The 8,476-nt window shown below is 35.0% G+C and overlaps 1 long non-coding RNA gene across 1 annotated transcript in view; it reads right to left on the bottom strand.

Annotated features, from left to right (window-relative positions):
* LOC106871194 (uncharacterized) overlaps positions 1 to 4,599 on the bottom strand; it is a 33,485-nt gene extending 28,886 nt beyond the window's left edge. Inside the window, exons 1-2 of the long non-coding RNA XR_001409635.2 lie at positions 4,585 to 4,599; positions 2,236 to 2,342 (exon numbers count right to left, since the gene is read on the bottom strand). This is a non-coding gene — a long non-coding RNA (uncharacterized LOC106871194). The remainder of the gene's footprint in view (positions 1 to 2,235; positions 2,343 to 4,584) is intronic.
* Positions 4,600 to 8,476: the final 3,877 nt, after the last annotated feature.

Genomic DNA, 8,476 nt, shown 5'->3' with positions numbered 1-8,476 from the left:
ATACTGTTCTGTGAAGGAAAGATCAACGAAAAAGTATTCCATCTGGTTAGAGATAAATATTATTTAATAAACACAGAATATATTTTTATGAGCTACTAATAGTTTCATGTAATGCAAGTGACTCAGATAGCCTTTTATAACACGTCTCGTACCTTCACGCAATCTTCAGATTATGCCCGACGTTGTAAACTTTGTAAATAGTAGAGAAGAGTAAAAAAAAAACTCTACACGGATTATTTTATGCAGCCGCTTACAGAGAGTAGAAATGTTATCTCTTTTTGTCACACATCCTGCGGGATTTCTTTACCGTTTAAAACACAAATGTTCATTCACAAGACTTTGGTAAAACCCTCGATTGGCACTTGTCCAAGGTGTCCCGCTGTACGATCGAACTTGTAAGCACATTCTAGCATCGCGAATTCCTTAATCACAGCCTTTTGCTAAGAGTTATTTCACATCAACACTAAAATTAGTCTGAAATGTATTGACTGATAAACAGCAATTAATTTTATAGGCATTAATAGCGTGAAATTTTTTAATTACGAATTTACATCAGATAATGTAAATATATCATAATTAATATAATATAAATAGAAATTAATATTGATATATTCGATGTAAAATCATAGATTTGAGTTTTAAGGATATAGCTAATCATTATAAATCTACTACATTTGAAAACGGCGAGTCGGCAGAATGCATAGTGGTGTTTCGTTTATCTACGTTCTGAGTTCAAACTCTGCCGAGGTCGATTTTGCCTTTGATCCTTTCGGGGTTGATAAAATATGTACCAGCTGAGTACGGGGGGGGGGGTTCGATGTAATCGACTATCTCCCTCCCCCAAATTTCAGGCCTTTCTGCCTGTAGTAAGAAGGATCTTTAATCTACTACATATGAAGACGGCAAGTCAGCAGATGACTTAGTGATATTTCGTACATCACTACGTTCCGAGTGAAAATTCTACCGAGGTCGACTTTGCCAGTCATTCTTTCAGTGTCGATAAAACAAGTCCTAGAAGAGTCCTGGGGTCGATGTATTCGACTAGCTCCCTCCCATAAAATTTCAGGTCTTGTGCTTTGTGTAGAAAGAATTAATCTATTATATGATGTTGCTGTTATTTTATTAACCTCAGAATGCAGAATGAAGATCTGCAAACAGACACGGAATTTCAACTTAATGTATTCTTTTGTACTCTCAGCATAAGGCCCGAAATTTTTGGGGAAAAGGCCAGTTGATTAGATCGACCTCAGTATGCAACTGGTACTTAATTAATCGACCCCGAAAGGATGAAAGGCAAAGTCGACCTCGGCGGAATTTGAACTCAAAACGTAGCGGCAGACGAAATACCGCTAAGCATTTCGCCCGGCATGCTAACGTTTCTGCCAGCTCGCTGCCTTCATTAACTTAATGTATTCTTTTCTACTCTATGCACAAGGCCAGACATTTTTGTGGGGGAGGGCCTGTCGATTATATCGACTCTAGTACGCAACTGGCACTTAGTTTATTGACCCCGCAAAGATGAAAGGCAAAGTGGACATCGCTGAAACTTGAGCTCAGGACGTAAAGATAGACGAAATACCTCTAAGCATTTCGCCCGGCGTGATAACGTTTGTGCCAGCTCACCGCCTTCATTAATTAATGCATTGAATGAGGAAAGTATGACTAATTTAATGTAATTTCTTCATGCTTCTATTAGTGAAAAATCTCGTTGAATTTGTTGTCTGCTTCCGAAAGTGTAACACATTCTTTATACTCGCGTGTCACTAATTTTAGAAAACAAAATAAGTATACTATGTTATACATTATAAAAGTTTCATGGATAGTCTTGTGTGCGTTTTCACTTTACAAGAAATGTAAGCAAAAAACAAAAAAAAATCCCAGATAAATAAATAAAACAAGGAAAGAAAGAAAGAGAAAAAGAAAAAACAGAAGTTTTTTGATAAGAATTGTTTCATTTAAAAAAAAATCTTTCATTGAAATACGATATTTCAAAAAAATAATAAAGTTAAATGACGCTCACTTAAAAAAAAAAAATGCCGCTTCAAAAAGGATAAATATCGATCAAACGATTGAATGTTTTAATAATTAAGTTTGGTTAATGAATGAAAATTTCAGATAACCGTATCGATAGGTAGTTACAGATAGCTATATTACGTCAGCAGCGTTTTATTTTTATGTTAGCCTCGGCCATTGAGCTGCAATTATGTATGAGGAACACACACACACACAACATACTTTTGTTCACAGACGTGATAAATACTTTATAATTAAACGGCTGCTTCGATAGCATGTATTGGTGAGCTCAGTGTTACCATGGGATAATATTCTCTTAGAACAAGGTTCTGCTGAAGTAAAGAAAAAAAACGTGTTATTGATTTCATAATTAATTAAACAAACGCTTCAATCTATCTAACTTGCATTAAAGTAATATAATAACTAATAAATATTATTTAAGAAACAGTTACAACATGGAAGAGAGATGACAGTGATAAATATTGCTATATTTACCTTTGCTTTAATTTACAATATTAGTACTACAGAATATTTCTATTGGCTTTTAACCAATTCTATTCCCTCTGTACAGACAAATGTAAACATCTTGCCTCTATATAATCTCTGAGAACAAAATGAAAAGGGGGAACAGTTGGATTTGTTCCAATCAAGTGATCAGATTTTATAGTGGATATTGTAATCTTTTTAATGGTTAGGAAGTTATTTACTTAATCCCTTGACTCTCTAAAGAGAGTAGCCAGTATATATATATATGTACATTATATATATATGTACATTATTTACATTTGACAGATATTTGTCCTCATTTTTGTTGTTGTTAACACAACGTTTCGGCTATAGCTGATCATGTATGGAAAAACGGAGACCACCTCCCCATATGGGATGAAGTTAAAATAATAGACAGAGAACACCACTGGAAAATACGAAAACTTTATGAAGCATCACATGTGGCAGGACACAACAACCTCCTAAGCAGACCGAGTGAAGATATGAATAGCATATGGTAACCGGTATTAAGGAAGGACAGGAAAATATTAGATTTATAAGCCCTAAAATTCACTCCATAATTGCCCACGGGCATATATGTAGTGGTTAAGAGCGCGGGGCTACTAACCCCAAGATTCCGAGTTTGATTCCAGGCAGTGACCTGAATAATAATAATAAGAATAACATCGAAAAATACCTGAGGGATTAGAACCCAAGACACCTGATGAAGGCTGGAGGGTATATCAAGCGAAACGTTGTGTTAACAACAAACAAGATGAAGACAAATATCCGTCAAATGTTAATAATGTATATATATATATATATATATATATATATATATAAGTATGTATAAAATGAGTATAAATAATTCTTATAAATATGGCTTTAGATGCGCGTATCGAATGGTAGTTTTGACTTCAGTATCAACAAACAGTTTTAGAACAAATCCCTTGACTAAAAAGTACAATTAACTCTGAAATATAATAAAGTATACCATCAGACATATTGTTGATATAGTTTGATGCAATGACAAAAGAGGGTCAGAATATCAGTAAACCTACTCTCTGTGGATGTGAAATAAATGACCATGATACTATGGGGCAGTGGTTCTCGACCAATTTGGTTCCTATTTGACTCCACTTGACCTCCATAAGCATTCGATTGATATAAAAAAATTCCTATTGTATTTTTATTATTCGGCATGATTAGGAATTGTACAAAAAATTAAAATATTTTGTATATTCTAGAAAGGTAAAATCTTATCTGGACAACTAATGGCCACATGGACCTTAAGGACCATATGGGGACCCTGACTGAGAACCACTGCTTTATAGTATACGTTACTGTCACAAGAAGAGTCACATGTACATTAAGAGCGATTTGTTTTAAAAGCTAATATTTAGTAGAGACTATCTACAGATATTAGACAACACTCTGTATCTAGACAGGTGTAATACAGTGCCCCTATATGCATTATCTTCATGAACAGAAAGTCTGTACAATTCTCAACAGATGGCATTAAATGCAACACCATGATTACATTCGTTCATCTTCGTTTAGACCTGAAATCCTATACTTGATCGTTTCGCCTTTCGGGCTTGCAGAATACGACAAAGGATTATAAAATTGGTTATCGATATGAAATCGATAATCAGTATGATAGTAATATAAACGATAAACAAGTAAATAGCTTCAGAAGAATATGCATTAATAATTACAAAAATTGAAGTTTGTAATTAATGAATTTTATTGATTTTGCATGATATAGTTTCATTTAAATTTATTGTTGACATAAATTTAATCAACAACAGCAAACAGAAATGTAAATTTGTCTTTCATGTGTTTCATCTAAAATTTCACACTGTGTAAATGGCTGTTTTAACGGCATACCATCGCAGCCATCTCCAACTACAAGACAGTGTTACTGAACGTATGAAATGTATGCTACTCTAATCTGCCCACAGACGTTGCATCTGGGTTAGACGAAGTGGTACAGAACTGTTTATCAAATGGCTTACTATTCTACTCTTACAGTTGATACTAAGCAGTGACTATGACACATTCAAAAGACCATAAATCACTTACCTTTAAACAAATTACATAGCAATGACTTTAAATAATGCATTCCAATAAATTTCGCGAGTTATTGATCTCATTTCATTTCTTGTCAACCCTGTACCAGTTGACGCACGATCAAGAGCACTTCAACTCTGTCTTGTTGCGGATGCATGGGCCTATAGTTATCCATGTGACTCGACTCTTCTTTCTCTAAAGGAGTATTTGAGATAAATTTGGTTGTTGTTTCTAGCAGGTTGTATAAGTGCATCGAAGTACGTCGAAGTTCTATCATCGGCATATTAAGATTTTACAAGATCCTTTAAACTATTAGAAAACAGAATTCAATTCTCCTTCAAACAAGACCGTACTACTTTCAAAAGAAGCCGAGTCTGAAAATTTACAGAACTGTCTTATCAGAGTATACCGCAAGAACAACAAACAGGTCTTGTCACGGTGGTAGCAACACTATTGTTGGGCTATACTCTTTACTCTTTACTCTCTTTTACTTGCTTCAGTCATTTGACTGCGGCCATGCTAGAGCACCGCCTTTAGTCGAGCAAATCTACCCCAGGACTTATTCTTTGTAAGGCTAGTACTTATTCTATCGGTCTCTTTTGCTGAACCGCTAAGTTACGGGGACGTCAAACGACGTTGGGGGGACAAACACACACACACACACACACACACACACACACACACATATATATACATATATACGACGGGTTTCTTTCAGTTTCCGTCTACCAAATCCACTCACAAGGCTTTGGTCGACCAATGGCTGTAGTAGAGGACACTTGGTCAAGGTGCCACGCAGTGGAACTGAACCCGGAACCATGTGGTTGGTAACCAAGCTACTTACCACACAGCCACTCCTGCGCCTATGCTGACATTTTCTATATAGTTTAGAAAATACTACACGGAGACCAAATTCTTCCCTGAAAGCGCTTTCACCTCAATGGACTATGCAATATTACATCCTGTCGTAACAAAAATACCACCGTGTTTTTAATCAGATCACTTCACAGTACTTGCTTCTTCCTAAAAGATGAGTAGTCTCTACATTGCGCCGTTACACATCTACAAACCATTGTTTGATATTTGAAAGTTGTCTTGGTCACAATCAAAAGAAAAAAAATCACTGAGTTTTAACAGGTAAGCAACTGTCGGCCTTATAACTATCGACTCGATTATGTCTATCCCTGTAGGACTTTTGTAGATACACAAAGATAAAATGTTATGAAATGAATTGCATTCTATTACCTGTCTTAGGTGTATGTATAAGTTTGTGATGAACAGAACTATTAATTTTAAGCTACAGCCTCTCTAGCGTATCTGTTAATGTATGACTACATTTTTAATACAGTACTTTTGAAGATGTATTTATTTATGTATGACCAAATCTTTTAGCTTTAAGACGAGGATTCTTTCGATGTAGCGATTATGTGCGACTAGACTTTTAAGACACTCCCTCTTTAGATTTATCTATTAATGCTTGAATAGACCTATTGATCTTAAGACACAGTCCCTGTAGATGTATTTATTAATGTATAACCTAGACCTTTGATGTGAATCTAGACCTCTGCAGATAAATCCATTAACATTTGACTAGACTATTTGATGAGAAGACCAGGCAGAGAAGAAGCAAGTTCTGTGAAGAGCAGGACTACATGAAGGATAAGGTTTACTGGCCATGTGTTTCGATTAGAGCAGGAAAGACATGGCACTATCGTGATGAAGTGGACACGAGTGCGGTAGAGAGAAAGTCTGAGATGAAAACCAAGGAAAAGATAGCGCAGTACCTTTCGGGACGACATGGTTGCGATGGGAGTTGGCCTGAGAGGAGCTGGGAGGAGTGCAAGCAATCGAGATGACCGGAAAAGGCTCGCTGCCCGTTGTGCTAACAGCACTGTAGGATCTAACAGCTAAGAGACCTATAGACAAGGCGTCTCTAAACTATATCCTCGATTAGATTTGAGTGGGAACTGGACGAAAAGATTTGGGTTTTGCAGTTCTCTCATTAACTGTTTACAACAATACTCTGTTAGCCAATATAGTAGCAACGGTTGTAGTTTTTAAGGGATATGAATCTTGCAGCACAGATAAGGAGAAACAAACTGCAAAGCCGCCTAACATTTATTCAAAACAGTTGTTATATTTATTTACCCATTGCAGATTCAATACTATTTTGATTTCCTTTGAAAAGACAAGAAAAGCATTTTTTTTTACCAGGAGAAATATATGCAGTGAACATGAATTATTTAACTGATCTACTAATTTAGTTATATATGTTAACATTTTAAATGAAGAATAAACATATTTCTATGCTATAAAATAAAATTCCTATGATCAATAAATACAGTAGCATGAGTAATATTAGAATCTCACCTACTATGTTATCAAACCTAAAAAACTCAACTGATGATAGAAAATATAAGATGAAAATCTGAAGAAATCTTAATATCACTTTCTTTTGCCGCTCCTTAATGGACGCTGAACAAATAATAAAATGTAGTTTAATCTCAAGTAAGACCTCAGCTGTCTTTATATCTAAATTACTTCCGCCTCGTGAATAGACTTCAATGATATTTTGGTTTTAGACTGGATTTTCATATTGGAAAAAAAAAATGATTTGAGATGAATAAATTATTTCATGATCCTCATAACTGGAGGTTGTTTAAATCATACAAATGTTGGTTTTGAAATTAACGAGAAAAAACTTTAATGCAAGGCAATGCGAGAAATGGGGAAAATAATAAATTTCATTTGTTATGATACCATGAATTAAAGGTTATAATTCAATGATAATTATGTTTTCAGTGCGTTTTATTTATTTTAAAGTTTATATTACTTTGGATATAAGATGTTATATTAATTACATCATAATAAATAAATGTTTTGCTGTTCTCAATATTCTTGTACCTATCCTTTCAGTCAATACTATAGTTCTAAATACTCTAATCAGAAAACAGAAGGGAGTGACCTCGTGTAACTGGAGTGTATTTGATCTCAAAGCTGATGTATCTAAGCTGAGGTGGGGTCTAAGCAACCGTATCAACAGTAAGGTCACATGGTTGCGTTGGAGTTATGTCTGGCTTAATAGAAATCCAGATAAGGCTTTTCATAAACAGTTTTTTAAACTCTAGATTTCATACAGTTAAGCGGGAAAAGAATGCGTTAAAGACATCAATTTGTTGGAGGTAGAACCTCTAAGATATTGTGTATCGATACCTAGGTGAATCAAAATCACGAACGATAAAATATAAATACAAAGATCCGGAGAAATAAATAAAACAAAAAGAGTCAATGTAATGGCGGTCAAAATTTTATGCTCGAGCAATTATTAAAAAGAATTAATTTTTGAAATTTCCCGTGAACGAAACGAAGCATACACACTAAGCAGATTTCTTCTGGGTTGTAGTCTTCTATATGGGTGTGGGTTAGTTCCTAGTCAGGCACAAAACATTCTTCCTCTAATTATCCCAGGTCCTGCCATCGAAAGAGTAACATTGAATTCAGAATTGTGAGATAGCGAACAGTTAAGAAACTTGTAGAAGTTATTTGGAATACAGTGACATCTTGAAGATGCACAGCCTATTCTCTGATACAACAAAATGGTAGCGGCAAGATTTAAATTGCCGACTTTACGATTATTTGTCCGGCCATGCAAACAGCAATTTCAATGAAGAGAACAGAAACCATATCTATTCGTTTTGCTCTCTTTTTTTGACAGACTACGCAAACATAATTGCATTTTTATGAAAAGTTGCCAGGAATGAGCATCTCAAATAAAGAAATTTTCTTCGATATAACGGACCTCTGTCTGCCACAATTTTAGAAAGGAATGTAGTGTAAATGGTGATACTAAACATTTGTTGACTTCTGCAACGAAGAAAGTATACACATTCACAGTTAATATTCG

The sequence above is a fragment of the Octopus bimaculoides genome, chromosome 10 (assembly GCF_001194135.2).
Source record: "Octopus bimaculoides isolate UCB-OBI-ISO-001 chromosome 10, ASM119413v2, whole genome shotgun sequence".
NCBI classification, from domain to species: Eukaryota; Metazoa; Mollusca; class Cephalopoda; order Octopoda; family Octopodidae; genus Octopus; species Octopus bimaculoides.
This window is presented reverse-complemented; position numbering and strand designations above follow the sequence as displayed.